The 27,968-nt window shown below is 42.8% G+C and overlaps 2 long non-coding RNA genes across 6 annotated transcripts in view; one reads left to right on the top strand and one right to left on the bottom strand.

Annotated features, from left to right (window-relative positions):
- The window catches only part of LOC141373097 (uncharacterized), a 148,220-nt gene that overhangs the window by 11,118 nt on the left and 109,134 nt on the right, over positions 1-27,968 (bottom strand). The window contains exon 4 of one of the 4 annotated variants that reach the window (XR_012378738.1): positions 2,318-2,410. The exons of 1 other annotated variant lie outside the window; for it this stretch is intronic. This is a non-coding gene — a long non-coding RNA (uncharacterized lncRNA). Of the gene's footprint in view, positions 1-2,317; positions 2,411-14,631; positions 15,080-27,010; positions 27,129-27,968 lie in introns of those variants that run through there. 2 more of the 4 variants (XR_012378740.1, XR_012378739.1) reach the window with 2 other exon arrangements.
- Positions 155-2,843, top strand: LOC112826936 (uncharacterized). 2 transcript variants are annotated; one of them, XR_003209081.2, is made up of 3 exons: positions 164-678; positions 1,368-1,517; positions 2,392-2,843. It is a non-coding gene; the product is annotated as an uncharacterized lncRNA (long non-coding RNA). The 2 variants fall into 2 exon arrangements; XR_012378737.1 differs by lacking the exon at positions 2,392-2,843 and having other exon boundaries at positions 155-678; positions 1,368-1,529.

The raw sequence follows: 27,968 nt of genomic DNA, 5'->3' as shown, positions 1-27,968 counted from the left end.
TTCAGAAATGAGGAAACAGACTGATGACAGTGAAGCCATTTTGCTTAAGGTCATATCACTGGTATGTTCTGAAGGTCACAAAGCTGGGATCACACAAAGCTGGGATGGAACATACAGCTGGCTCCAGAATCTGTCCTTAACCACCACCCAAATCACTTCTTTAAGGGGCCCTTGATGGTGAGATCTTCCAGCTAAACTAAACTCTGCAAGTTGTTTCTAGAAACTGTTCTAGGGTCTACCTTCTCCTTTGGGATCTACAAAGCTGCTTGAGAACTGTGCTTGGCTTGAGATTCAGTAGTGTTGAGTTGCTAAGGCTATGTGAGTTCTGCCTCAGGAGTGGGAACTCCTGGGACTGTTTGGTTTATGGTCATACTAAGGGCCCTGTAGACTGGCCACCATGTGTCACACCCTGCAGATCAACATGACATCTATTTGAGGCTTATGCGTGTCTACTCTTGTCGGGAGAACACTGTATTCAGGGGGATTCAACGTTTGGATGACTTAACAATTAGAGATGCTTTTGTAAGAAACTTCTAGAAGTCTCTCCAAGACTCTGGGCTCTCTGCCAGAGGGCACGGTAACGGTGCAGTCAACAGTCCACATCTGTTTCATCAATCAGTGTCTGCACAGGAACAGATGGTACCACCGTCCAGGAAGATTTATTTATAAAGTGATAAGGTACAAAGCTGTGGGTGGAGTGAAGGGGAAGCGTAGGGAGAGGGTAGGTACCTGCACTAGTAGCAGTAGCCCTGTGCTGGCCCCTAGACCTGGGGCAGAGATGGGGGTGGGGGGTGGCTACAGCACCCAGAAGGTTCAAGGCTCTTGGTTGTTTTGAGAGGAGCATCCATCTTCAATCAAGAAATGGGGTCCTCCCAAGGTGACCTTACAGGGAGAGAATTGGGGGAATAAATACCCCATCCTCACTCTCTTTCCCTCCCCAGATCTCTTGTTAGGAATCCTTTTTGGCTGGACCCAAAAGTGAGCAAGAAAGATTGAGATGGCTTTGATGTAGTCCAGAACAGTCAGGCTTCCAGGGTGGAGAACAGTGGGAGAAGAGGGAGAGTGGATCTGGAGAGGGATATTTGGAGACAAATAGCCAACACAGGAGTCAGCTAGACTACTAATAGATTGAAGCTAAGGGAGAGCTCACACCAGTGGGAAAGAGATGGAGCATGGGCGATGGGGATGTCAGAACAATGACCCCTGAACAAAGAACCAACACAAGATAGTCTTGTTCTCTTTATGCCATAAGCAGGGCAAGCTGGGGGTCATAAGATAGCCTTATAGCCTCCAGGTATAAAGAGAACCTGTGGTTAGGGGCCAGGAGGTCATTTTGTTCCCTGGTTATTGCACTAAATGGTGTGTAGGAAACATCTGGAGACAGAATGAAGCCATCTCCACTGGGACCCAGGGACAATCCCATAGATGTGACAGTTACGGTCACAGAGACGAAGTTGCAGTATAACCTGAATCCTTCATCCTGACAGAAATGCCTGCTGAAAAGCTGTAAATAAACAGTGAGTGCCTTTATAAGCCTGTACTTTCTTTTCTTTTTTAAAAGATGTTTTAGTAACTTTTAGTAGACTGACCTTCCCACAGACAATACCTATAAACTCTGAAAACAAATATTTAATTTTCTTGATTTTATTTCAGCGTTTAGTGCCATGTAATTGACATATGATATTGTGTAAGGTTAAAGTGTGCAACGTGTTGACTTGATATTCTTATATGTCGCAAAAACGATCGCCACCATAGCCTTGGCTAACACCTTCATCATCTCACATGACTACCATGTCATTTTTGTGGTGAGAACATTTTTAAGATCTACTCTCTTAACAATGTTCAAGTACATACTACAGTGTTATTAACTATAATCACCATGCTATACAGTAGATCCCCAGAACTTATCCATCTTAAAACTGGGAGTCGGTCGTCTTTGACCAACCCGTACTTTCCTAAATCTTTGTATACTAACGGCATGGGAATTTGAAACCAAAACAATAGTTTTATCTGAATCACATCTCTAGGATCTGACTATATGGCAACAATGCAGTGAGCAGGACCCAGCAAACGACAGCCTAAGAGTCCCATCCAGCCTATGTCCATTTTTGTAAATAAAGTTTTTTTGGGGTGCTGCCATGGTCATTCATTAACATATATATCATTTGCTTTCATGCTACAACAGCAGAGTTGACTAGTTGTGACAGAAACCATATGTTTGTGTGCAAAGCATATATCCACCTAGGGAAGGACTTAGACCCAACACCATCGTTCTGCAAAAAATTTCCCCTTAAAGAAACACAAAATGTTTACTTACTGTGGAATTGTACAGTGTTTGTCCATAACTGGCTTTGTTTGGGATTTTGTTCTTTATCTTTCTCCTTCACTTAGCTGAAAATCCTGATCTGAACTGTCCGAGGAAGAGAAGAAGGAAAGGCACTTGGCATTTGTGCCTGGCGAACATGAAATTTCATATCACACTGTTCTCCACATCTATTTCCCAGATCCGGGATATTGATTTGGTAGATGAAGACTGACCCCAGAGTTGCCCAAAGGTCTCTCAGTGCTTCTGAGCCTCAGGCTTCACTGTGTCCCTGAGCTATTTGCCGGGCCTCTCTCAGACTTTGCTCTGTGAAGGGTGAGACCTCACTGCAAGGCAGGTGACCTGGCTTCCAGGTGTGCAGGCTGAGAGAGAAGGTAAACATTTTCACTGCAGAGGAAACACTATCTTCCAAGACTTTCATTCGTTCAACAATTATTTATTAAGCGGCTATTCTGTGATAAGCATTCTTCTGGGTACAGGAGATGTGGCAGTGAACAAAACAGACAAAAATGAAATAAAATTCTTGCCCTCATGAACATTACGGTTGTGTGTGTGTGTGTGTGTGTGTGTGTAAGAGAGAAAGGGAGGCAAAAGTTTTTGTTTATGTTAACATGTAGTTGGCCAGATAATGCTAAGTTCTATAGAGAAAATGAAGGAAGGAAAGGTGAGAGAGAGCACTAAGCTGAGCAGGGCAGGGGGAGGGGGATCTTCGAGCAGAATCTCTCTTGAGGCGTTTGAAATATCTATTGATACCTGAAAACTGATGGGGGAAAACGGTGGGAAACTGGTGGGAAAATGAGCTCTTTCCTTAACATTCAACATTATCAGAAGAAACATTGCCAAGGCACTAGAAAAGTCGTTAGCTATTTGACCCTCACCTCAGGGAGGAAAGGAAAAGAAGTCATTTATTGAAAACTCAGCTTTGCTGGGGCTTGAAATGGTTAGCACTGTGCTGGTAGCAATCCATCCCCTGCCTTCTTGTGTGCACCTTTGCTATATTACACAGGGCCAAGTGGAGGTGGTGACGTGGTCCGCCCATAAACGCAAGAGACCGCACACAGAAGGTGACTGATGCTGGCCACTTGGAGACGGGCTGGCCAAACGGCTATCGACATTTTCTCAGCAGGTCCAGAAACGTGTGAGCCAGGCAACGATCCTCTCACCCTCCCTTACTCCCCTGGGCGTTTTCATAACAGACAGAAGGACCCAGGGCTTCAGAAATTCTGATCAGAGCACTCAGTGGTCCCACATGAAAATACTCCTTTGCACTTGCCAAGGCCGACCCAGTGGCGCAAAACTCTGCAAGAAAGCCGGGCCTGGGGTCAGGACTTGAGTTTGAGGCATACACTGAACACACTGAGAATCATGACAAATTAAGTTTCCCACACACTTAACTGGTTTGGCCAAGCAGCTTGGATCATTCGCAAAACCACTCCAGGGGCATGGTACCGAGACTGAGAACTTAGCATTGACACCTAGCCACCATCTCTCCTGCCCTGAACAAAGTGCTGGCCAGAGCAAAACCTCTACTGCCATCTCTCAGAGGTGTGAAGGAGCTAAAGGAGCGCTGTGATCTACTCTCCAAGCCAAGAACCCCAGGTACCATGTGAACTGAGGGGCAGTGGTGAGATTAGAGAAGGGTTATCGAGCCTCCGTGGTGGTCTGGGGGGCACGTTTCAGCAGCACTGAGGATGACTTGGTCCCGCAGCTCCACAGGGGGCTGGATGAACATTTGGTTCCTACAGCCTGAAGTGGATACACCCCTTCTCCACCTTCCTCATTCGCCAGGGAGCCAACAAGTCTCTGCGGCGTGGGCCTGGGAACTAGGGTTTCCCAGGCCTGGGATGCAGTCCAGAGTTAACACGAGCAAAGTTCAGGATTTCCTGCAGCCTCTGCACTCCGGGTTCCTCAAGCTCGGCTGGTACTGAGCGGCCCTCGGAACCCCCCAGATACACATCGTGGCCCCCGCTGTTTTCCTTTGGATTGTTGCCCTTTCCCACACTGGAGGCAGCAGAAGAATCTTCTTAGCCCTAGCTTCTTGCCTTCCTCCTTCCTTCTTATTCTTGCTCCAAATTTAAATACTAGTAAACTAAAATTGTTTTCAAGATTTTTAAAGATACAAATCAGCAACATCATCACTTTTGTTCTCCCCATGAGTGAGTTTGGATGTGATTGGCTGCCTGAGTTGACCTTTTGGGCCACATTTACCCTGTGTGGGGGTAGTAATAACTCTGGCCCCCTTCTTGTACCTACGCCAAGACATACTGCATTTAAGAGAGGCTGACATTCCCTAGGGCATTTTCTTTCTGATGTTTTAAATATTTGCTTATTTTTCCCACAGGAAACTTTACAGTTAGTATGCATTCCTAAGTTGATCATCTGCCCCCTGTGTTTCCCTCTTGAGCAAATCCTTGGGCAGCTCATTACGGACGTTTCTCCTAGTCTGACACCCCATAGTGGTGCAAGACACTTCCCTTTGTGCTGTATGACCAATGGCAGCCAGCCCTTGTATTTGCTCAGTAAAGCTTAGCTATTGCCTTGTTCAGGACTCCTCTTCATACAGAAGCAGCATCTCCAAAAAAAGCCAATGGAACCCCATTATTTGTTCAACTTTCCTAGGTTCAAACTCATCATTTTCTCTTGATGGCAGCTCTAAGGGTGGGGCTAGCCATGTAACACAAACCCCACCAAACACTCAAAGGCAAGATTTTGTCTTCCAGTTACACGTGACGCACCACGGCAAAAGGAAATAGGGACTCAATGAAGATAAACCAGAAGTGGCTCATGCCCACAGGAAAAGGTTCCAGTTAGAACATTCCAGGGAGTCAATTCACAGCATTTATTCTTTATTTTGAAGGAAGAGAGTACCCATCAGAAAATATAACCAATTAGTTCGTATCTTGCCTGTCAGCCTTCAGAATAAGCCAGTGAAACATATTTCTGCTGAAATTCTTAGCTTCACGTTGTCAATCATAGGCAGTCCTGGGAGCCAGAAAATGGTGCCGTGCATCCACAGGACTGATAACCACTACACAGTACAGCAGCAGGGAAGCCCTTTGTTCTGAGGAGCCAAAGGCTGGGGATGTGCCCTAAATCTTGGGCAGATTGTTAACAGACCCTGCTGTTGTTCCAAGGCTTGCTGAACTGGGCGGAGATATTGTCCTCAGCATCTGTTCCCCAGATTGTCTGCTTCCATTTAAGATCAGGGTGTAAGTCCAGGTTAGAAGGTGAGAGATTGGGCGCCTGGGTGGCTCAGTTGGTTAAGCGACTGCCTTCGGCCCAGGTCATGATCCTGGAGTCCCGGGATCAAGTCCCACATCGGGCTTCCTGCTCAGCAGGGAGTCTGCTTCTCCCTCTGACCCTCTTCCCTCTCGTGCTCTCTATCTCTCATTCTCTCTCTCTCAGATGAATAAATAAAATCTTTAAAAAAAAAAAAAGAAGGTGAGAGATTTTAGTGCTGCAGAAACACTTTTCATGGCTGAATCTCAATTTAGATTCAACTGAATTGAGCACCCATGGAGAATCTGCTCTGTGTGTGTGACTGTGCTAAACACGGCCATCTCTTTACGGGACTCCTGGGGAACCATTCACCGCCATCTCAGAATAGCCACCCCCGGATTGTGCTGTCCAAAGCCTGCACGGCCATATATATGACCCATCATACTAGACGCTGCAGGTGTTTGGGGGTTCAAAGTCGGAGGGAGGGTTCCCTCTGCCTTCAAAGAGCTTGTGGTCTGGGGCAGGAAAAGATTGCTACAGAAGCAACTATAATACCAGGCAAAGCAAGCTCAGTAGCAAAATGGAAGTAAGTAACCAAAAAATGAACTCAGAATTAACTCGCGATGTAAGCAGTGCTCAAAGGAAGAGGGACCGAGGGGAGAAGCAGCAGCTGGTGTGTCTTGTGAACTTCCCATGCCTGGTCTTGACAGGCCATCGAGCATCATGCTTATGGAAGGTAACACTGACAACAAGGAAAACTGGCAAATTTTTCAGGAGACTGGAAGCCAGGTAGGAAGACACTTCAAAAGGTCAAGGTAAAGGATAAGGGGGCTTGAATTCGTATAGTAACAGTCAAACGGAAGAAGACAATGGAGCTATTCGGAAGTTCGTAAAAATTCATTTTGACTAACCATAAAGTTAAAAGTGAGGAAATCAGTAAGAAACAAAGTCCCGATGAACCCCAATTTTAGTAACAAGAAACAATGTAGTTAAAGATTTGGATTATACAGGATGGAACTAGAAGGTATTAGGCTAAGCAAAATAAGTCAATCAGAGAAAGACAATAATCATATGATTTTACTCATATGTGGAATTTAAGAAACAAAACAGAGGAGCATAGGGGAAGGGAGGGTAAAATAAAGCAAGATGAAATCAGAGAGGGAAACAAACCGTAAGAGACTCTTAATCATACTAAACAAACTGAGGTTTGGTGGAGGGGGGGGGGTGGGGGGATGAGTAACCGGGTGATGGGCATCAAGGAGGGCACGTGATGTGATGAGCACTGGGTGTTATGTGCAAATGATGAATCACTGAACTCTACCTCTGAAACTAATAATACACTATATGCTAATTAACTGAATTTAAATACAAAATAGAAAAAAGAAAATATGCCCCCCTCCCCGGCAACCCTCAGTTTGTTTCCCATAGTTAAGAGTCTCTCATGGTTTGTCTCCCTCTCTGATTTCTTCCCATTCCATTTTCCCTCCCTTCCCCTATGATCCTCTGCACTGGTTCTTATATTTCTCATATGAGTGAAACCATATTTTAAAGAGCAGACATAATTCTTAAAGGAGATTGCCTAGTGGAGAATCTCCCATGGCTTTCAGCCTAAGGCAAGACTCCAGAAAAAAGTGGTTAGGTCAGTGAAAGCCCAATACTTGTTTTGAAAGTAAAGGAGGGCATTGTAACTCATTTCAATTTACAACCTCCGATACATCTCCCCTTGGGGGTTTTCTTAACAGATTTGTCCTGGAGTTCTCGGCAAAGATGAAGAATGCTTCCCTGAAATTTTCCCTGAGTTCATTTTCTCTAAGTGTGGTCCCTTCACCATAATACATACTGAAGACAGAGAGGAGGAATAGAGAAATCTTAATGAGAAAACTTAACTCTGTTAAGCAAAACCTTAACTCACTACATGAGGATATCATGAGATCACCTAGGAAGTGTTCGAGATCACCCAAGAGTGAACTCTGTGAATTCCGTTCAGAATGACTCAGGTTGTAGAACATCCATTATTTCACTTCCAAATTCAGATCAACATCCATGTGCTTGCCAGGCTTTGTTCCCACTGGTTACTTTTTCTAGAAGTCTCTCTCTCCTTCCCAGTTCTTTGCTGCTTGAGGAATGCTAACTCACGCTTCAAGTCCTGACCTGGGCCCACTTGCTAGGAACTTGTAAATTCTCAGTTCATGCTTTTACTTCCGTTGTACTGAGTTCAGTTGTCTACCAATCTAAGTTTGGTTTTCACTCTTAATCAGGAAAGGTAAGCAAAAAGGTAAGCAAAAATGCATGCTCTTGGGTTAACAAGTAAAGCAAAGGAAAATAAATTTCCAGCTTGTCTGCTGATAATATGCTGCATTTGTGTCAATGAAATAATGCCAAAAAACTCATTGCAAGAGTATGCAAATACTTTCATTTGTATATAAAAGTATACATGAATTATGTATAATAGAAATATGTTCGTAGAGGCTGAAAAAACATTGGAAGGGATACCCATCAATTTCCCCTAGGAAATAGAATTGTGGATAATGAGAAGATTAGGGACTTTCACAATAGCATTTAATCATCTCTCCCCTGCTTGACTTTATTTTAAAAAGAATCCTTTTATTTAAAAAACAAAACAAAACAAAAAAAAACCCCACAGAGTTCTCTCATACTGGATCTCGGAAAATTATGGTTCATTCAAGCTCAGCACTAAAGGGGGTATCGCCCAGGAGCCCACAACACCCATTTCTCAAATTAGACATGGCTCCAAGCATGTTTCTGAGTGCTTCCATTAGAAAGTGTTCATCATACTACAGGGTGACCTCTCGGAGGCCAAACACAACCACACTAATTAGTTCAGAGGCTGCACCCCATAGCCCCGTGTAGTGATCATTTGGGGTAAATGAGGAAGCTCTTTAGTGCTATAGTGACAGAAAAGGATTGTTGCCCAAGAGAAACCAAGGACCAGCAAAAATTTTAAATGCAGTATTTGACATCATTGTACTAAGAATTAGACAGCCATTTCCCAAAATGGGATGTTCTTCCCTGGCCACAGAATCCCTCGGGCTGAGCCTAGTGCCGTCTGCTTGCCTCTGGCTTTTTCCAATATCTCCTCTCCCAGCTGCCGGTCTGCAACCATCAAATTCTGATTCCTTTGATATGTTAAATTTTCTAACCCCTCAAATGAGGCTTCAGATTTACCTTTAAAGATCCGTAAGAGTCAAAAACGGTATTGAGGAGACCCTGCTTCATAAAGGACCTTGTATCCAGGGTTTCTTTCTCTAGCAACCAATAAAGAATCGAGTGAATCAGCATGGTATTCTTAGGAGGCACTCCTTAACCAGACTTAGAGCCCATTCAAAGTTGGGAGTGAAGAGAGTATTGTTCCAGAAACAACCACCTGACCATGAGCATTAATCAAGCACTTTCTATCCATCAGCCACTGGACTAAGGCATCTTTCTTTCCTGTACCATCTCGTTTGGTCTTCACAACAACTCTGAGGTTATAAATAGAAAAAAAATTGTCCCAAACCTGGTCTGCATGACGCAGTTCATAGCCTCCTTCCAAAAAGATACTGGGATTTTACTGATCAAATGTTTAAGTAGTCCCCTGATTAGCGCTTTTTTAAAAATTTTTTATTGTTATGTCAATCACCATATATTACATCATTAGTTTTTGATGTAGTATTCCATGATTCATTGTTTGTGCATAACACCCAGTGCTCCACGCAGAACGTGCCCTTTTTAATACCCATCACCAGGCTAACCCAACCCCTTACCCTCCTCCCCTCTAGAACCCTCAGTTTGTTTTTCAGAGTCCATCGTCTCTCATGGTTCGTCTCCCCCTCTGACTTACTCCCCTTCATTCTTCCCCTCCTGCTATCTTCTTCTTTCTCTTTTTTCTTAACATATGTTGCATTATTTGTTTCAGAAGTACAGATCTGTGATTCCACAGTCTTGCACAATTCACAGTGCTCACCATAGCACATACCCTCCCCAATGTCTATCACCCAGCCACCCCATCCCTCCCACCCCCCACCACTCCAGCAACCCTCAGTTTGTTTCCTGAGATTAAGAATTCCTCATATCAGTGAGGTCATATGATACATGTCTCTCTCTGATTGACTTATTTCACTCAGCATAACACCCTCCAGTTCCATCCACGTTGTTGCAAATGGCAAGATCTCATTCCTTTTGAGTAGTCCCCTGATTAGCTTTAATGGAATTAAGACTTGCCCGAGGAAATCATCACCCACCCCACAGCTGACTAATCAGTCAACAGTCTGGCGGCTGTTTCTAATGACTTATTTTCTTTTCAATAATCAGCCGAACAAGGATAATCTGCTTATTGTCTTTTCCTGTGAAATATCTTTACCAAAAGCGAATCCTCCTTGGCCTGTAAGAGGATTACCGCCCCCCCCCCACCTCATTGCAAGGTTTTCATAAAATTTTGACACACGCTCACAACCCAATTGCCTGAACATTTTTTAACTAAGTGGACACTATTATATTCACCATTTAACACATACTATGCAGTCCTAGATGGAGCCAGAGCATGAAGATTGATCCGGCTAATCTGAAACCCAGGCTTTTAGTGACTGTTTTTCCTCCTTCCCAAGCAAATTGACTTCTCATTTCTTCAGTTCTCCTACCACAACATTTGTGACCATCAATCCCACTTGCCCACTGAAACCTTTCAAAGTCTTGTCAGTCAGGATGTCAAGCACGCCCTTGGGAAAAGCCAAACTCAGATTGTCCAATTTGGACTCGGGTGAGAAAAATCTCCAAATGGGGAGAGAGGACTGGATGTGCAGACTTACTCTGTGTCTTCTGTGGCTTACCCTTCAGGTAGAGGTTCTCCTTTACCTCCCTAACTGCCATCACACAGGCCTTAGAGGGCAGGCTCCCTTTAATCTCCTGGCTTCCACAGAGACCAAGACTCTGACGCTTTTATCATAGCTGTGACCTGCCCTGAACACTTCAACCAAGGTTCGCTTGAGCCTGGCACATAAGTAGAAGTTGCCTCTGTCAAGCCAGAGACCAGTTCGAAGCAAACTCTTACTGATGGGGAATATTAAAATTATAAAGTCTCCTGCATGTGGGTCAAGTTCCGATCAGCTTAGCTTTTGAAGGTTAACAGTGACTTTGAGTAGGACAACAGCAGTGGCACTTTGGTTCAGGAGAAGTCAAATCATGCCGCTTATCATCTTCTGCAGAATGCTCTTAACCCTGAGTGGAATGTGGGAAGAAATGTGGAGTACCTTTGTAAGTAAGTCTATTCTGGCCTGGAAATGTCAGCTCTCTTTAAAGAAAACAAGCGCAACAGTTGAGAGCTGGGTTTTTTTTTTTGGAGAGAAGTGGCCATTCCCCCTGACACAGAAAAAGGAGGGTGATTTCTTCTTTCTTTCCATTCTCCCTTCAATTTCTAATCTATTAATATTAAAGGACTTGGATGCTGTTTTGACTAACCATGAGTTCTTTATCTATGGGAACATGATTCCAATGGGTTTCTTTTATGGGAAAATGAACTCCTAACTCTCATACAGAGAAGCTGCAGAATGATGAATTGGATGACACGAAAGTCTTCTGGAAAAACACCTCTGCGGACCTTACACGTGCCCGGCAAGCTCTGTGATGGAAGACAGCCCTTCGAAACTTCACAGCATTTAGCAACATCACGCTGGTAGTCTGAACTGGTCAGAGTGAGCTATACATACGATTTGGCCCAGATTCTAAGCAGGAAGTGGCTCTTGTAACCACAAAAAAAAAAAAAAAAGTAACCTCCCCCTCCCGTGAGCTCAGGGCAGGATGCTGACCCCAAGGACAGAGCAACTGGTGGAGAGGATGCAGGCAGGACTTTGTGCTCATATGAAAGAGAAACTTGCAAGGTCAAGGAGCCAAAGGTTACCCTCTTAACTAGTTTAGAAAGAAGCACCAGCGCTTGGCAGAGCATACGGAGGGGAGTGAAGACTGCATGATGACTGTGTTCGAGGTGGGTTTTGTTTTGGATCAGCTCTGACTGAAGATCACTTTGGAGATATAGCAATGTTTTCAAGGTCCTGTCTAGTGCAGAATGACACGAAATAAGACATCATGGGACACGTGGAAAGAATTGGTGGAACGTAGACAATGCAAGAGGAGAAGGTCCAAGGCTCCACCAGAATAAAGACCTTTCCCAAAACATACTGGTTAAGGCTTTTCCTCAGAGTCTTTGTAAGAACTGAAAGTTTATATAAGAATCTAACTGTATATAACATTCAAAGATGTATAGGTTTATATATACATATATGTGTATGTATATCATATATATGTGTGTAAATATTGTGTATATATGTGTGTGCATGTATGCCTAATAGAAAATAATTCTCATTCCAACCATTCTCAAAAAAGTACTTCGATATTTTCACAAAGTATTAAGTTTAAAAAATCCTCCTAAATGTTGCATATATAGGCATTGCACAGGATAGCACCTATCTGCTTATTATACTCAGGATTTTATTACCCAGAGTCGATTAAACAGCTAAACGGCCTCCCTTTCAAAGCCCTATATTACTATAACTTTCATTTCTTTGGGCTGATAGCATGTTCCATGTATGATAGACACTACATACATACACGCACAGTGACATAGTGACTGACAGAGAGCTGAAATAAAAAATATACATATTTTTATTTCAGATCCATGTCAGTTAAAATTTAGCAGCTACTTGCTCTCCTTCTAAAAAGGCAAAAACAATCCCTCTGAAGCCCATAAGCTCTCTGCTCTTGTAGATGGTGTCCTCCAAAAAGTCCTAACTCCTGGCACCTGTGAAGTGATCTTAGTTACAGATGTAATCACATTAAGATGAAATCATACTGGCTTAGGGTGGGCCCTAAATCCAATGACTGGTGTCCTTGTAAAGGAGAAATTTGGAACTCGAGGCACCCAGGGGGACGACGACCCACATGATGAGGGAGGCATAAACTAGAGAGAGGCAGCTTCGAGCCAAGGAATGCGAGGGTGGCTGGCAACAGTAGAAGCTGGAAGAGGTGAGGAAAGATCCTCCTCTGGAGGCTTCAGAGGGAGAGTAGCTCTGCCATCGCCTTGTTTTGGATTTCTGTCTCTAGAACTGTCCGAAAATAAATTGCTATGTTTGCAATCTAGTTGTGGTAATGTTATGGCAACCCTGGGAAACAAATACAGCCCCCTGTACTTGATATTCCACCACGACCTATATGGGTAAAAGCACAAATCCTACAGAACAGAAGCTGCTGAACATACACGTGGGCAGCAAAGAACACGGCACCTTGCAGAACACTCCTCCCAGGAAGAGGCTTGGTACAGTGACTGTCTAATCGGTTCTCTGCTCACCAGTGATCTGATTTGCAAATGGAAATTCTTCTCTAGACCTTCCAAGTCAACATCATATTCTGACTTCTTGCTTTTGTACACTGAAATATAGGGCGTGGGGTACACTCTGTGTTACACCTTTCAACGGGTTGCCATGAAGCTCAGACAAAGACTGAAATAAGACGGAACATTATGCCTTGGATCTGAGAAGAAAATACAGGATGGATACACAGGGAAAGGTTTACTCCTCATGAGCATTAAAACTTTGTCTTCTGTGGTTCAAGGAAGAACTGGGAGGAATATAGAACTGGGCTGAGTTATAGAATTTTCTGCGTCGATAATCTACACCATCCAGTACGAGAGCCAGGAGCTACATGTAGCTAACTGAGCATATGAAAATGTGGCTGGCATGGCCCAAGACTCGAATTTCAAATGTAATTAATTTAAATTTAATTTAAATTAGATCTAGAGTCTAAATAACATGGGAAAGAGAGACTAGGAACGGGGAAACCCAAATAGCGGACTCAAAATGAAACAAAACAAAAACCCATTCAAATCAACTCTAGTAAAAATTAATAGAAAACAACAGTTTGGGTAGACTAAACAATGAAGTTAACAGATAATTACCTCTCTACTCTCTCTATGATCATGTTTGCCCAATATAAAGCAACTGGCCAATTAAGCTAAGTGAATAATAATTTTAAAAAGACTGCCTGTCTATAATCACTAATCAGATTAGCCAAAACAGTTGATCTTGTAAACTCAAGGGCTGCAGGCTAACTGGATTAAAAAATAAAATTAGAAAGAATCTTTCTCATGTACAAAAAATAATTTAAAGACGTGAGGGTGTAAGATAAAAATTCAGTGGAAGAAAAAGAGAAGATGAAATCCTCCAAGAATAACCCCCAAAAAGTCATTAGCTCTTTAATAGTGACCGGAACACAAGGACAAGAAGGGAGGGGAGAACAGGAGGAAGGGAGAGGTTGGAAGAGAGAGGGAAGCAAAAGAAGGAAAACACACACATGAATCCTCATCTGTACGTTCGAAAGATGCTGGCGTTTGGAGGATGCATTTGGGAGGGCCTTTAAGAGCGAAGCTGTGGTAGGAAGGGACAAAAGGGAAATCGGAGGGGGAGATGAACCGTGAGAGACTGGGGACTCTGAGAAACAAACTGAGGGTTCTAGAGGGGAGGGGCTGGGGGGATGGGTTAGCCTGGTGATGGGTATTAAAGAGGGCGCATACTGCGCGGAGCGCTGGGTGTTAGACGCAAACAATGAATCATGGAACACTGCATCAAAAAAAAAAAAAAAAAAAGTGAAGCTCTGTTACTGTTTTGAAAAGAAAATCCCAAGACAGATTGCATGAGGAAAGGTCACGGGTGGAGATATATGAACAGAAAGATGCCAAGGCCTACAGGCCAGCTAAATTTAACCTGGAAATCACCAAAGTCTGAGACACTCTATAACTGAATTTGGGATCCAGTATCAGCTGAGCTTACCATCAAAACTGGGAGTTCCACTTCTGGGATCATTTGAACACCAGAACACATTGGATGTGGGCAAAAATATTCCATTAACATTGCTAAAAACAATACAGTGACATCCATTTGCTGGGGGAAGTTTGTAATATTGCTTGAGTCTAAAGCAGAGGGGAAATAAGATCAGTATTCTCTCTCAGGTGTGGGATGGTGAAAATACCCCCTATTTTGGAAAATGAAATCAAAAGATTGCATGAAATCTTGTAACAAATTTAGTCCCTCTTATATATTGAGAAATGATTTAAATTGTGTCAAATTTTATTGCATTTTTAAAAGCTTGGAATCCATGACATGGGTGATTAATTAACCGAGGCTGTGAACTGGCTGTTTTTTTCCCATAGTTCTGCTAATTCAGAAAATTCATCGGATATTCACTAAGTGTCCAGAGCTGGGAGTGCTATGGGCACTTATTAAATGATTGCTGAATAAAATAATAAAGCACTTATTTAGAGGCAGATATTATGAACACTTGTCAATCATAAAGCAAGTGCACGCTTTTTCATAACCTGTAGATGGATTCACCCCAGGGCCTTCCTCTGGGAATTGCAGGTTCCCTAGCAACAACTGTCATCCTGAGAGATGCAGGTTGGCTCTGCCTTAGCTCCATCCATTGCCCACTCTTGTGGGTTTCTAGAATTTTCCACAGCAGCAGCCCCCATGTCCATACTGTATTATCTTCTTGTTCCTGGGAATTTGAAGAAATAACAATGGGTTAAATACTCAGTTTAACTAGTTTCCATTTAAAACAACTAAAAACGATTGGGGCACCTGGGTGGCACATCAGTTAAGCACCCAACTCTTGATTTCAGCTCAGGTCATGATATCAGGGTTGTGAGATCGAGGCCCATGTCAGGCTCTGCACTCGGCATGGAGTCTGCTTGAGATTCTCTCTCTCCCTCTCCTTCTACCTCTCCTCTGCTCTTGCACGTGCACACACACACTCTCTCTCTCAAATAAAATAAATTTGTATAAAAAAACAACTAAAAATGATGAGATAAAAACAAACAAAAATTATATTAAATGCATCCACAAGGGACACCTGGGTGGCTCAGTCGGTGAAGCGTCTGCCTTCGGCTCAGGTGGTGATCCCAGGGTCCTGGGATGGAGTCCCACATCAGGCTCCTTGCTGAGCAGGGAGCCTGCTTCTCCCTCTGCCTGCCTCTGTCTCTCTCTCTCTGATAAATAAATAAAAAAATCTTTAAAATAAATAAATAAATAAATAAACGCATCCACAAGATGGCAAAAAAGTAAGGAATCCTCAGAATAAAAACTAAGTAAAGACAAGCAGCCAGAAACAAAAGCAGAGTCAGTTTTCATGTTGCGCATGTTTCCTGTGAACTTGAGCTTCGGGGTTCAAGGTCTTGCAAGGCTTAGAAAAGAGGAGGCAAGGACCAGACTCTATCTAAGATGTGATTTAGCAGGAAGCTCCTTCATTATCCCTGGACCCCCAAAGGCTATTCTCGAAAGGTGTGCCCTAGAAATAAACTCACTGCCCCTCTCCCCTGGGGACAGTGAGGACGTGCATTGTCTAGTACCTTGTCACTTAGTAGAAGAGGAAAGTCTCCCCTAAAAATTTGTGACCACATGCTGGCCTTCACATGGTTTACAGCCCTAATTCACACAACATTATGTTGTCCAAAATACATCAAGTCAAAAATGTAGTGTAGGGACACCTGGGTGGCTCAGTCGGTTAAGCGTCCAGCTCTTGATTTCGGCTCAGGTCATGATTTGGGGTCGTGAGATCCCCCCCACCCCCATCATCTTTGCTCTGGGCGTGGAGTCTGCTTAAGATTCTCTCTCTCCCTCTGCTCCCCACACTTGCATGCAGGGGCGCTCTCTCTAAAAAAAAAAAAAAAAAAAAAAGTAGTTTAAAGTGATCCCAGAATGGCAGTAGTGCAAGTTCCCCAGCAGAACCAAATACAGTTTTATTCTGAAAGAACTACTTTCATTCCCAGAAAAGGAAGGTAAAATATGACCTAAGGGAGAATAGCAAATTGGAAGACAGAGCTGAATAAACTACACAGAATGAAACGTAGAGAGATAAAGAGATGGGAAACATGGAAGAGAGTTTAAGCGTCCTGGAAGACAGAACAAGAAAGGCTAACAGAGGTCTAAGGTGAGTGCCGGCAGGAGAGAGAAACATTCAGGTAGTATTGGTACTTGAAGAGAGAGTAGCTGAGCGTATCCATGCGACTATAAATATGAAGCAGGACAAATATAAAGAAATCCACTTTGGGACAGCAAAATAAAAACTGAATAACCGTGAGAAGATGTTAAATGCCTCCGTCTTGAAAAGACACAGCCTTCCCAGGGCTAGTGCTTAATTGGACAGCTCACTTCTTAGTGGCAACCATGGGAACCCAAGAACAGATATGGACAACGGACTGGGAGAAAATAAACACCCATGTAGAAGTCAAAGCCAATCACAACAGTTCTCAAGAAGGAGGGCAACAGGGGCGCCTGGGTGGCTCAGTCGTTAGGCGTCTGCCTTCGGCTCGGGTCATGGTCCCGGGGTCCTGGGATCGAGCCCCACATCGGGCTCTCTGCTCAGCGGGAAGCCTGCTTCTCCCTCTCCCACTCCCCCCTGCTTGTGTTCCCTCTCTCTCTGTGTCTCTGTCAAATAAATAAAATCTTTAAAAAAAAAAAAAAGGAGGGCAACAAAGATATTGTCAAAAAAAAAAACATGAAAACTGAGAGTTTGCAACATTTAGATGGTGAGGAAAATTCTGGAGGCTATCCTTCAGGCAGAACAAAATGATCCCAGATGGAGAGTCTGAGATAAAAGAAGGATTAAAAGAACAAGGGATATGGCAAATGAGGTTAACCCAACACTAATATTGGCTTAATTAAATTAATTAAAATATCTTGTGGTGCTAGAAAATATGATACATGACGATAACATAGAAGGTGGGAGTGGATAATCACCTCAGTGTCCGGGGTTTTGGGAGGAGGATAAAAATACTGGTTGACTTTAGAATATAGTGTATATAACTTCTAAAATACAAGAGGAAGGGACGCATGGGTGGCTCAGTGGGTCAAGCGACTGACTCTTGATTTAGGCTCAGGTCATGATCTCGGGGTCATGAGATCAAGCCCTCAGTGGGCTCCCGGCTCAGCAGGGCGTCTTTCCTTTCCCTTTGCCCCTCCCCTTGCTCGCACGATGTCCCTCAAATAAATAAATGAAATCTTAAAAAGATAAGATAAAATAAAATACAAGAGGAAGAAGGCCGAATGAGAAAGTAATAATGAACCTAAAAGAAGGTGACAAAAGAGAAGAAATGAAGCCCGGCATAAGGAAGACAAACACAAGCACAAAATAACCTGGTAAAAATAAAACTAATTTATAAATTCAGTAGCTATACTAAACCTTAACAGACCTATCTTTAGTTACGAGGCAAAAGATGATCAGGCTGGATTTATAAAATGTAGTCATATGCTTTTTACAGAGGTGCTCTGAAATACTTAAATCATTAAGATTGAACACAGGCAGATGGGAAAAGATGTGCCAGATAAACATTATCTGAAAGAAAGCTAGTATAGTTATATTAATTTCAGCCAAAATAGGCTTTCTATTGAGGCAAAGATTAGTGTGTTGACAATGTGTGCTTCCTTTTTCTCATAGGGAAAGGTCAGTAGAAATCTTCCCATCCGTGCCATGTGCTAAATATCTTTTTCTCCATTCTTTGACAAATTCAGGCAACATTTTTCCTTCGGAAAACCCTAACATCTCTCTCTTAAGAATTACCTCAAGTTCTTTTTCTTTTCTTTTCTTTAAACAGATTTTTTTAGCATTCGCTCTGAAGAAAAGTCCTTTATGCTGAAAACAAGTTGTCCTACCTCCTCCATATATTGCTTAAATCTGTGATCACCTGGCCTTGCGGCTTCGAAGTATCATCTCTTTATTCCATTCCCATGCCTGATTTATTCTAACAGCACCACCCATGCCTTGTCCTTGATTTCTACAACTTTGGCTTAGATTCCACGGATTTCCCCCTAAATTGAGTCTTCATTGTTTGGATTCACGGTGTTCACTCATGGTCCAGCTCTCTCATTAGGTTGTAATACATTTTCAGGTGAAATCAATTAACTTTTGATGCGTTCCTAATGGTTTCATGGTATTTTAAATTACAACCATGGCTTCAGTTAAAGTTTTCATTTTTGGGGGGGGTACATACTATTCACCTGAAACCCTGGGTCCATTAAGTTAGCTGAGTTTGACCTTTATTTCATCTAAAGTTCATCTCGTTTTTCTGTTGTAGCTTGGAGTAATCTGTTTGAGCTTCTTACTCCTTTTGTTTTACTCTGGTTCCTCAAAGGTCAAGTATATTCAATTGTTTGATCAGATAACAGGTTCTTCCTTCTGATTTTTATGTCCTATATGTCATGAGGTTGGTGGCCCCATTCTAAGCTTTCCCCAAGAGTGTATTATGCACATAGCTGACTGCCTTTTTGCTGCAGTCATCATAACCAGCTCAGGCTTATTAAGCATGTAGTAACTATATCAACACGGTGTTTATGAGTCAGAGTCTCGGTTCTCAGTTACCATCAGTCGGCTGGCATTGAGTCAAGGGTCAGGAAAGAATGAGACCAACCACGGCAAACAACTGTACCTATGAGGGAGCCCGTCTCTTCCTGTTGGTGTTCCTAAGCCCTGTAGAAAGAGCATGAGTTTGATCATGACTGGTGTTTGGATTCTGTCACAGAGCAGCTAAGCGAGCTTGGGAAGATCATTTAACTTCTTTGAGCTTCAGTTTTCTCTTCTGTGATATGGAGGTCATTATGAGCATATCCACTGTTGTGCAAACTAAATGTAACAGTGTATGGAAAGTGCCTCACAAGCTCTAATCTGATTAATTAAAAGCATTCTGATTGAGTGATCTCAAGTCACCTTAAAACCGAAATTTCCCTCCAAGTTAAGACCCATCATACTGGGCTTCTAGGAGACCAATCCTACTGACCCTTTCAATTCAATGATTAATAATTAGATTTGGGTGCTGGCAATCCCCTGGTCCTTGAATCCAGTGAAAGAATTCGGGCAAACTATTCAACCTTCTGCCTTGGTGTTTGAGGTATTTTAATAGATGCTTTTAAATAAAAAAGAAATATATTATCTCTTCATAAATCAATTAAGAAAATAAGGTACACTGTGAGAAATGCGCCGGAAATAAAAGCATTCTAAACTGTCGTTTCCTATTGATTTTGGTCAAATCATTTAACCTCTATGGACCCCAGTATTTACTGTTCTAATCTCCAGTTTCCCCACCCACTCAGGAGGATATGATGAGGGTCATAATTAGTCCAGCATACAGTGGGCATTCCCCCCTTACTACTGTCATTGTATATCACGTATTGTCTTAGTTGGCTCAGGCTACCATAACAAAAACCCTAAACTGAGTGGCTGAAACAACAGAAATTTATTTTCTCACAGTTCTGAAGGCTGGGAAGTCCAAGATTAAGGTGCCAATCAATGGAGTTCCTAGTGAGAGCTCTCTCCTTAGCTTGCAGATAGCTGGTTTCTTCCCTTGTCATCACGTGGCCTTTCCTCAGCTGACTGCAAGGGGGAGAAAAATATCTCTCTCTTTCTCTTCTTGTAAGACCACTCACTCCATCATGAGGGTCCCACCCTCATGATCTAATCTAACCTTAATTGCTGCCCAAAGTCCCCATCACCAAACACCCTCCCAATGGGACTTAGAGCTTCAACATAGGAATTTCAGGGGGAATACATTCAGTCCCTAACAGGGATAGGACTTCTTTTGTTACTGTCACATTTGTCATGTCAGATATATATACAAATATATATATATATATATGAATATTGAGAAGAATCTGTTTTCAGTATAAGAGCAGGTCTAGGAAATTTTTGGTAACATATACAGTAAGAAGAATCTAATTTAAATATTTGGAAGTTTCACATACAAGATCTCAACAAATATGACACTGTGTTTTTGCTCTGTATTGCAGACGGTTCCCTGCACTCAGTCTTTCAGGTGATCAATTTTATTGTCCTGATGTTCACCTCCTAACTTTCAGTGTGGACTTGGGGTGGGGGCTTTTTAAAAATTTCCCAGACATCTTTTTTACATTCTCTTATCTCCTTAAGACTTCTCATGACATTTTCATCAAATCTCTAGTCTGTTTTTCCATGAATTCTGCCTCAATACGATCCATGTAATCCAGTCGTTCAAGCTGTTATGTCCATGGAGAGGATTTGTTATTTTCTTTTCTCACTCAGGTCAGTGAGTGTGAGTTTCGCCAGCAGCAAAGATGCAAGTCCAGCCCCTGGGTATCTGGGGGGGTGGAGAACTGACAGGCAGTGAAAGACTTGGAAGATGTACCTGCTTTTTCTCCTTGAGTGGGTCAGTAGTGATTAAGTGCATAGGCTGGGACCTTCGGGCCAATATGTAAAATCCCCTAGTCTGAAGAACCCCCCCAGGCACAGGGGGAAGGGCGGTCCTCAGGTCAATCTTTCTTCTCCCTTCCAGATGTGCCAGCAACCACCAGCTCAGCCTCTAAACAGGAGGTGCAATACTCCTACACTCTGACCAGCCAACTGGTCCAGGTGCATCCCCGTGGCTATGTTTACCCAAAGATATGAAGACTCTGTAGAACTTATGATAATTTATAACCTTTCCGTGACACCCAAAGACTAGAAGCAAATTTTGTTTATAAGGAGTTGAGAGAAAAAAAAAAAAGGCCGGTTGAAGGTGTTTATCATCTTTCTCTGCCAAGAAGCTGCTACAATGTAAGGGGAAAACTGCAAAGGTGTAGCCAGCAAAAGCAAAGAATAGGGCAGGTAACATCAAGGGGATAAAATGGTTTTTCCACAGTAGGCAAATTACTTAACCTCTCTGGGCTTCGGTTTGATCTGGGAAATTGGAATAATAATAATAATAATATTACCTATTCTGATTGGTTGTGAGGTGCAGGAAATTAGTTGCTATATGTGAAGTGCTTAGCCTAGTACATGGCACATGGTAAAATCTTTGTAAAATGTTAGCTATTTTTATCATTATGATTAATTCAGACAAGGCATTTAAAAACATATTTAATTTCTCTTCTTTCTGCTTTACTTACCATGGTGATACTGTTTGTCCCCTGGTCTTCTAAACCAAAAACATGAAGGCCACCCTCTACTCCTCTCTTTACATTCATTAACAACAGTTGATTTTACTTCCTATGCATTTCTCGAATCAGCCTGCCCTACCATGCTTCCTGTCAGCTTTATCATCTCACATCTGGACTACTGCAATAGGTCTGTAACTGATTATCTTTCCTATTTTCCCTTCTCCCTTTAAAATAATCCTCAGCCTTGAAACCAAAGCGGTAATAGAAATATGATGATGGTAGTGGTGGTGATGATGATGGTGATGATGGTGATGATGATGGTGATGATGATGATGGTGATAGTGAGGAGGATGATGATGGTGATGATGGTGATGATGATGGTGATGGTGATGGTGGTGATGATGATGATGGTCATGATGGTGATGATGATGGTGATGATGGTGGTGATGATGATGGTCATGATGGTGATGATGGTGATGGTGATGATGACGATTATGGTGATGATGGTGATGATGATGATGGTGATGGTGATGATGGTGGTGATAGTGATGATGGTGATGATGGTGGTGATACACTGTATTTTCAGGCATTTTCTCATTTAATCCTCACAATGAATTGATGAAGCAGATACACTTATTACATTGCTTTATAAAACTGAGAAAACAGCATTTGACAGGCCAAGGAACTTGCCCAAGGCTCCGAGGGGAGACCTGACAGTTCCAGAATATCAGTGCCAGGTGTCTGATCAGGGCCTGCACTCCCAGCCTCTGCCACCCACGGGTCCATTGCTTAGGACCCTTCACCAGCTCCTGATTTCCTGCAGGTAAAAGTGTCTTTCCACAAGGCTTACAAGGCCCTTTATCAGTCCATCTGGGGAAACTTCCCCAGCATCCTACCCTACTCAGATTTTAATAATCCACAGTGCATTTACTCTTCAGCAATGCCACACTGCGTATAGCTCCCAAATAACTCATGGTGTGTTATTCCTCTATGCTTTTGTAAAAGCTCCTTTCCCCCACTTCCTCATTTGATGACCTAGAAAATAACTATTGAGAAAACCTGGCTTCCCTGGCCCTCTGTGACAGACAAACATTCCCACCTTCTGGTTACTTCCCTGCCTGTGTATTAATGCATTCTATTTTGATTGGCTTATAATTTATCTCCCTTAGGAAACTATGAGCTCTCTGAGGGGCAGTGCTGTATTCTCATCATATTCTTAGCACAGTCTTGACACTCAGAAAAAATATTTATTGAATTGAATTGACTTTATTTCAAAATAATTGGCCTGGTATAGACATAAACCGTGTTCAGATGGGTTCCATATTAGCCCTTCTCTTTCTAACCTTGTTGTCACTGACATAGTTCGGAGCCTGCTCATCCTCCTCCGGGAGAACACGCACCTTGACTGTTCCCATTGTTTACTCTCTAGTCATTATTTCTGTCTAAATAACCACTCTATGCACCGTCCCCTCCCCACCAACCTCCCCTGTGTATTTGACCATCTCCATCCTCCTCTCTTCCTGCAGATGATGAGGCTGGAACTCACAAATAAGCCAATGAGACACTTAGTCTGCAGCCCCCATTACACAACAGAAGGGCCTGTGAGGCCTAGCTGGGTCAGGGCACCCAGGGCAAATGACTAGCTGTTGGATCAGCTGAATGGTTACTCAAAAGAGACATCCCATTTGAACAAAGAGAACCAAATCAATAGTCAAAAACTTGGGGGAGCATGCATTTCTCGCCACATCAATATTATGCCTTAATGTCTCTCAACATTCTAACACTGCCAGTGATGAGGGCTATTGTGACTCATAACAAATGACCCAACAAAGAGATATTGGCTTTTTATAATTGGTCCAAGAAACACTATCACTCTAGTGACAGTGAAATTACTCCAAAGAAGTCTTTTTCTGCTTTATCTATACATTGCATCATAACCTTTAACATTCATTATTAACCATCAATATTACATGTTGAGCTCCCTGAAAAGGAAACGAACAAAGACTAAAATTTAAAAATCCTTAGGCCCTGTAGTTGGCCCTTTGAAACCACCTAGCTGGTAGATTGCACTATCTGTGCAGAGCCTTTTGAATGGCCTTTCTTTTTTCTTTATTTTTCTTTTTAAGGCCTGCAAGATTCCAGCTCCTCAACACCTCAACATTCAGGCAATGTTCTTAGAGAAGGAAAATGATAGGTTCAGACAGCCCTTGCAGTGCTTTTTTAGATGTGTATTCATGCTATATAAAGGTTTAAAAGACAATCTGTAAAATACTCACAAAACTGGGAATTTTAATTGTGCAATAATTTTGGAAAACAACCTGATAATGCATGTTGACATCTTTAAAATTATCATACCTTTCATGATGAGCACTGGGTGTTATATGCAACTGATAAATTATTGAACACTACATCTGAAACTAATGATGTACTACATGTTGGCTAATTGAATTTAAATAAAAAATTTAAAATTATCATGCCTTTTGCCTGAGTAACTCTAGTTTTAGGACTCTAACCTATGTAAAGAGTCTGAAACAATAGAAATAAGATTTAATAACAACAATCTTCATCAAAGCTTTATTCAGTGATATAAATAGTAAACAACAACAAAACTCTAAATGTCTAAAAATAGGAGAATGACTATGTAAGTTATAGTAAAGAATAGCCATGTAAATAATGTACTATTTTGGAGTCATACCCAATTTTATTTCCAGTCAGTGCAGTTCAACAAGTATGTATTGATTGCTTCAAATTTCCAGCATTACTCCCAACAGCTTGTGATCTAGTGGACAGATAGATATGTATAAAAGAATATTTGGGGCACCTGGGTGGCTCAGTCGTTGGGCGTCTGCCTTCAGCTCAGGTCCTGATCCCAGGGTCCTGAGGTCGAGCCCCGCGTCTGGCTCCCTGCTCGGTGGGAAGCCTGCTTCTCCCTCTGCCACTCCCCCTGCTTGTGTTCCCTCTCTCGCTGTGTCTCTCTCTGTCAAATAAATAAATAAAATCTTTAAAAAAAAATATTTGAAATAGAGGCCAGCAAGTGCCACAAAAGGGTAGAGGGAAGAATGGCAGGTAGAGAAGTAAGTAAGAAGGAGAACCAGGGAACGCTTGGTTTGTAACTGTTGGTAGTACCCTAACGTGGTTATTTCGTTTGATACAGTAAATAGTTGATTAGGGGGAAGTTCGGTGTATACTGGAGAGGCTTCTCATTGGCTTCTGGAAGGATGAGGAAGAAGAGACCTAAAGGATGAGGAGGAGTTAGCAACTGAACAGGGTAGCTTGGGGAAAGTGTTGCAGGTGTGAGGACTGGCCTGGGCAAAGGCACAGAAATGGAAGAGGGCATGTGGTTGGAGGCACCTCAGTCAAAACAGCTGGAGTGTAGAGCATCAGGGTCCCGAGCCTGAAGTAGTAGGTCCACGAGACCTGAAGGTTCTTGGAAAAGCATACAGAGCCTTGATTTCATTTCAAGGGTGATGGGAAAGCACTGGAAGTGTTCGTGAACAAATTTCAGGAAATAGATGCTGAGTGCGGTTTTAGGTATGTTGGGTAGGGACCACCAGAGAGTTAGATGTGGAGGATTGGGGGTCCAAGGAGAGAGCTGGACTAGACACAGAGGTTTGGGAGTCACATACAACATTCAGATGGTAACTGAGGCCAAGGGGGTGGGCAAGTTGAGGGGGGGTCGCGGTGGGTATAAAGGGCTTAAGAGAGGGACAGGTGGGGGGATGGGATCCTCAAAGGATACCGAGACGGGCTGGCCAAGAAGAGTGTAGTGTTACAAAATCCAAGGAAAAGTATGTTTTACAAAGTGAGTGCAAGTGTCAAAAATTGCTGAGCATCAAGTGAGATAAGAGCTTGAAATAGTCTAAGGAAATTAGCAGCAAGAGCATCAGTGACCCAAGCCAGAACAGTGTTAGCGGAGCCACGCAGGAGAGCACCGTGCAGGTGGCACAGAAGCAGGGACAAGAAAAGAAGCAACGCTTTCAAAAATTTGGCGAGAAGAAGTGGGAGAGCTAAGGTGGCAGCTACAGGGAACTGCTCTGCCGGGGGAGGGGGGTGATTTTACTTTGTTTGTACTATGAGACGGAAGATGCTAGTATTCAACAACTGGATGCTGGTGGGAATGATCTATTAAGGAGAGTGGAAGTTAAGGACAAAGGTGAGAGGATTGATGCATAATGGACATAATGAGGTTCGTTGGGGAGGCGAGCAGGAGCGGGATACAGAAACTTCGACTGGACAAAGGAGAGCTTTTTACTGGATTTATTTATTACAAGAGGGAAGGGATGAGGTGGGTGTAGGAGAGTTTGTAGGATTGGAATTCAGAAGTTGGAGGGGGGGCTTTGTCTGATGGCTTCTATTTTCAGTAATGGGAAGGGGGTAGGCACCTGCGGAGGATGGGGAAGAGGAAGTGGGGAAGTGTGAGGAGAAAGAAGAGCTAAGTTACTTAACTTAGTACCTGCTGTGACAATTGGGAGGGTTGGTTAGGGAAAGAGGAGAAGGTGGGGTGGCCCAGATGATAACCGATCAGCCTAATTGGTTAGGGAAAGAGGAGAAGGTGGGGTGGCCCAGATGATAACCGATCAGCCTAATTGCGTAATTTTCTTCCAGCAGAGTCATCAAACATCTTTCTTCTTATTTTTTTTTATCTCCAGCGACTTGCGAAGAAAATTCAACTACTTTCATTCTGCCTACCAAAACCCTCAGAGGATTTACCGTAGGGAGATCTGAGTTAGCCAGGGAACCATTCTCCATTTTCCCGGATGTTTGGAGAAGCATGATAAAAACCCTGGTGGGGAAAGGAGGTGACAGAGAAAAGTCCAATCGGCATTTGCTATGATACATATTGGCAATCTGTTGATAAGCCTTCAACAATTGTATAGTGTTTTCTCAGTTAAAAGGGTATTTTTACAAATATTAATTCACCTCTTCCTTCCAATAATTTGCTCAAAATCATAGAGCAGGTGGGACTATGTCAAGACCAGCCCCAGGTTTTCTGAACTCCGAGCACTCTCATTTCAATATCCCAGGAGCATTTTGGACCCCACTAGAGGGCTGCTGAAATGGCATCTTCATCAGACCCAAGTGAGGATCTAGGGTCTTCTCTCACTGATGCCCTCGGACCCATTCTAAACACACCCACACATTGCTCTGCAATGGACTTGCAGACACAACTGCTGGACTCAGTGTCAAGAAGAGAAATGAAATTGTCTCTTGCCTTCTCTGGACTAAGCGATTTTTTGACCTAGAGAATAACAGTAAGGACAATCCACATGTTACAAATAGTAATCTTCTCTATTCTCTCTCTCTCTCTCTCTCTCTCTCTCCTGTCCCCTCACATGTCCTTGGGCTACTTGGTCATAAGTGGTGTAGTGGAATAGTGCCCTTGAGGAGGAAAGCAGCAGGATCTTGTATTCCAAGATCTTCTATCTCCCAGTTTTTCTATCAGTTAGAAGTACAGCACCCCAGCCAAGTCCCTTTGGAGGGGGAGCTCCCTTAACCATCAGTATCTCTTTGAATTTTATCACAAGATACTCATTTTTATCAAGTCATTGGGATATCTTGTACCACCATGTGGACATTGAGGCTTCCAAACCAATATGAGGTCATCGGTTGACTGTTGTCTTCCATGGTGGTCCTCGTCATTGTCATCAGATCCCCTGCCGTGATCACTGTCAAAATGCAGAGACCGTGGCGAAGCAAGATCTCTATCTTGCATGAAGAAAAATCAAACATTATTTTTATCTGAACCTCACAAGCATTTAATATTTGGTTCCTGGTGACTACATAAAAGAGATTAAAATATAAGTACTTTGGGGGTGCCTGGGTGGCTCAGTTGTTGGCCGTCTGCCTTTGGCTCAGGTCATGATCCCAAGGTCCTGGGATCCAGCCCCACATCGGGCTCCCTGCCCCGCGGGAAGCCTGCTTCTCCCTCTCCCACTCCCCCTGCCTGTGTTCCCTCTCTCTCTGTCAAATAAATAAATAAAATCTTGGAAAATGTGTGTGTGTGTATATATATATATATATATACATATATATATATATATGTACTTTGTTCCCATTAAAATCGAACAGATTTTGATATGGGCACGGGTGTGAGGGTTAGGCAGGTGTATTCCAATTCTGTAACTCATTGATTGTATGAACTTGGTTAAGTTACCTAACCTCTTTGAGTCTCAGTGTTCTTTTGTAAAATGGTGGAAATATCTCCTTCACAGAAATTTGGGAGGATTAAAAGAGACACTACAGGTAAAGCGCACACAGATGTTCAGAGAGTGGTCTCCCACCCCCTTCTCCAGCCCCCTCCCACGTGCTGGAATCAGAAATACTCCATTACAAAATATCACTTTAAAAATGGAACTATTTGGTAAGAAAAATAACTTTGCAGGTGCCCATGTTATTTTTGTCCTGCTCTATGAAGACATGACAGGACCGGACCATCTTTTCCCAAAGCCTAGCTAGAGTTTTCCCATTACTGTATTTGTGTTTGTTTTTGCTTCTTTTGTTCAAGT

Source organism: Callorhinus ursinus, unplaced genomic scaffold, assembly GCF_003265705.2.
Source record: "Callorhinus ursinus isolate GAN/ISIS: 27379988/994484 unplaced genomic scaffold, GSC_fseal_2.0 scaffold7, whole genome shotgun sequence".
NCBI classification, from domain to species: Eukaryota; Metazoa; Chordata; class Mammalia; order Carnivora; family Otariidae; genus Callorhinus; species Callorhinus ursinus.
This window is presented reverse-complemented; position numbering and strand designations above follow the sequence as displayed.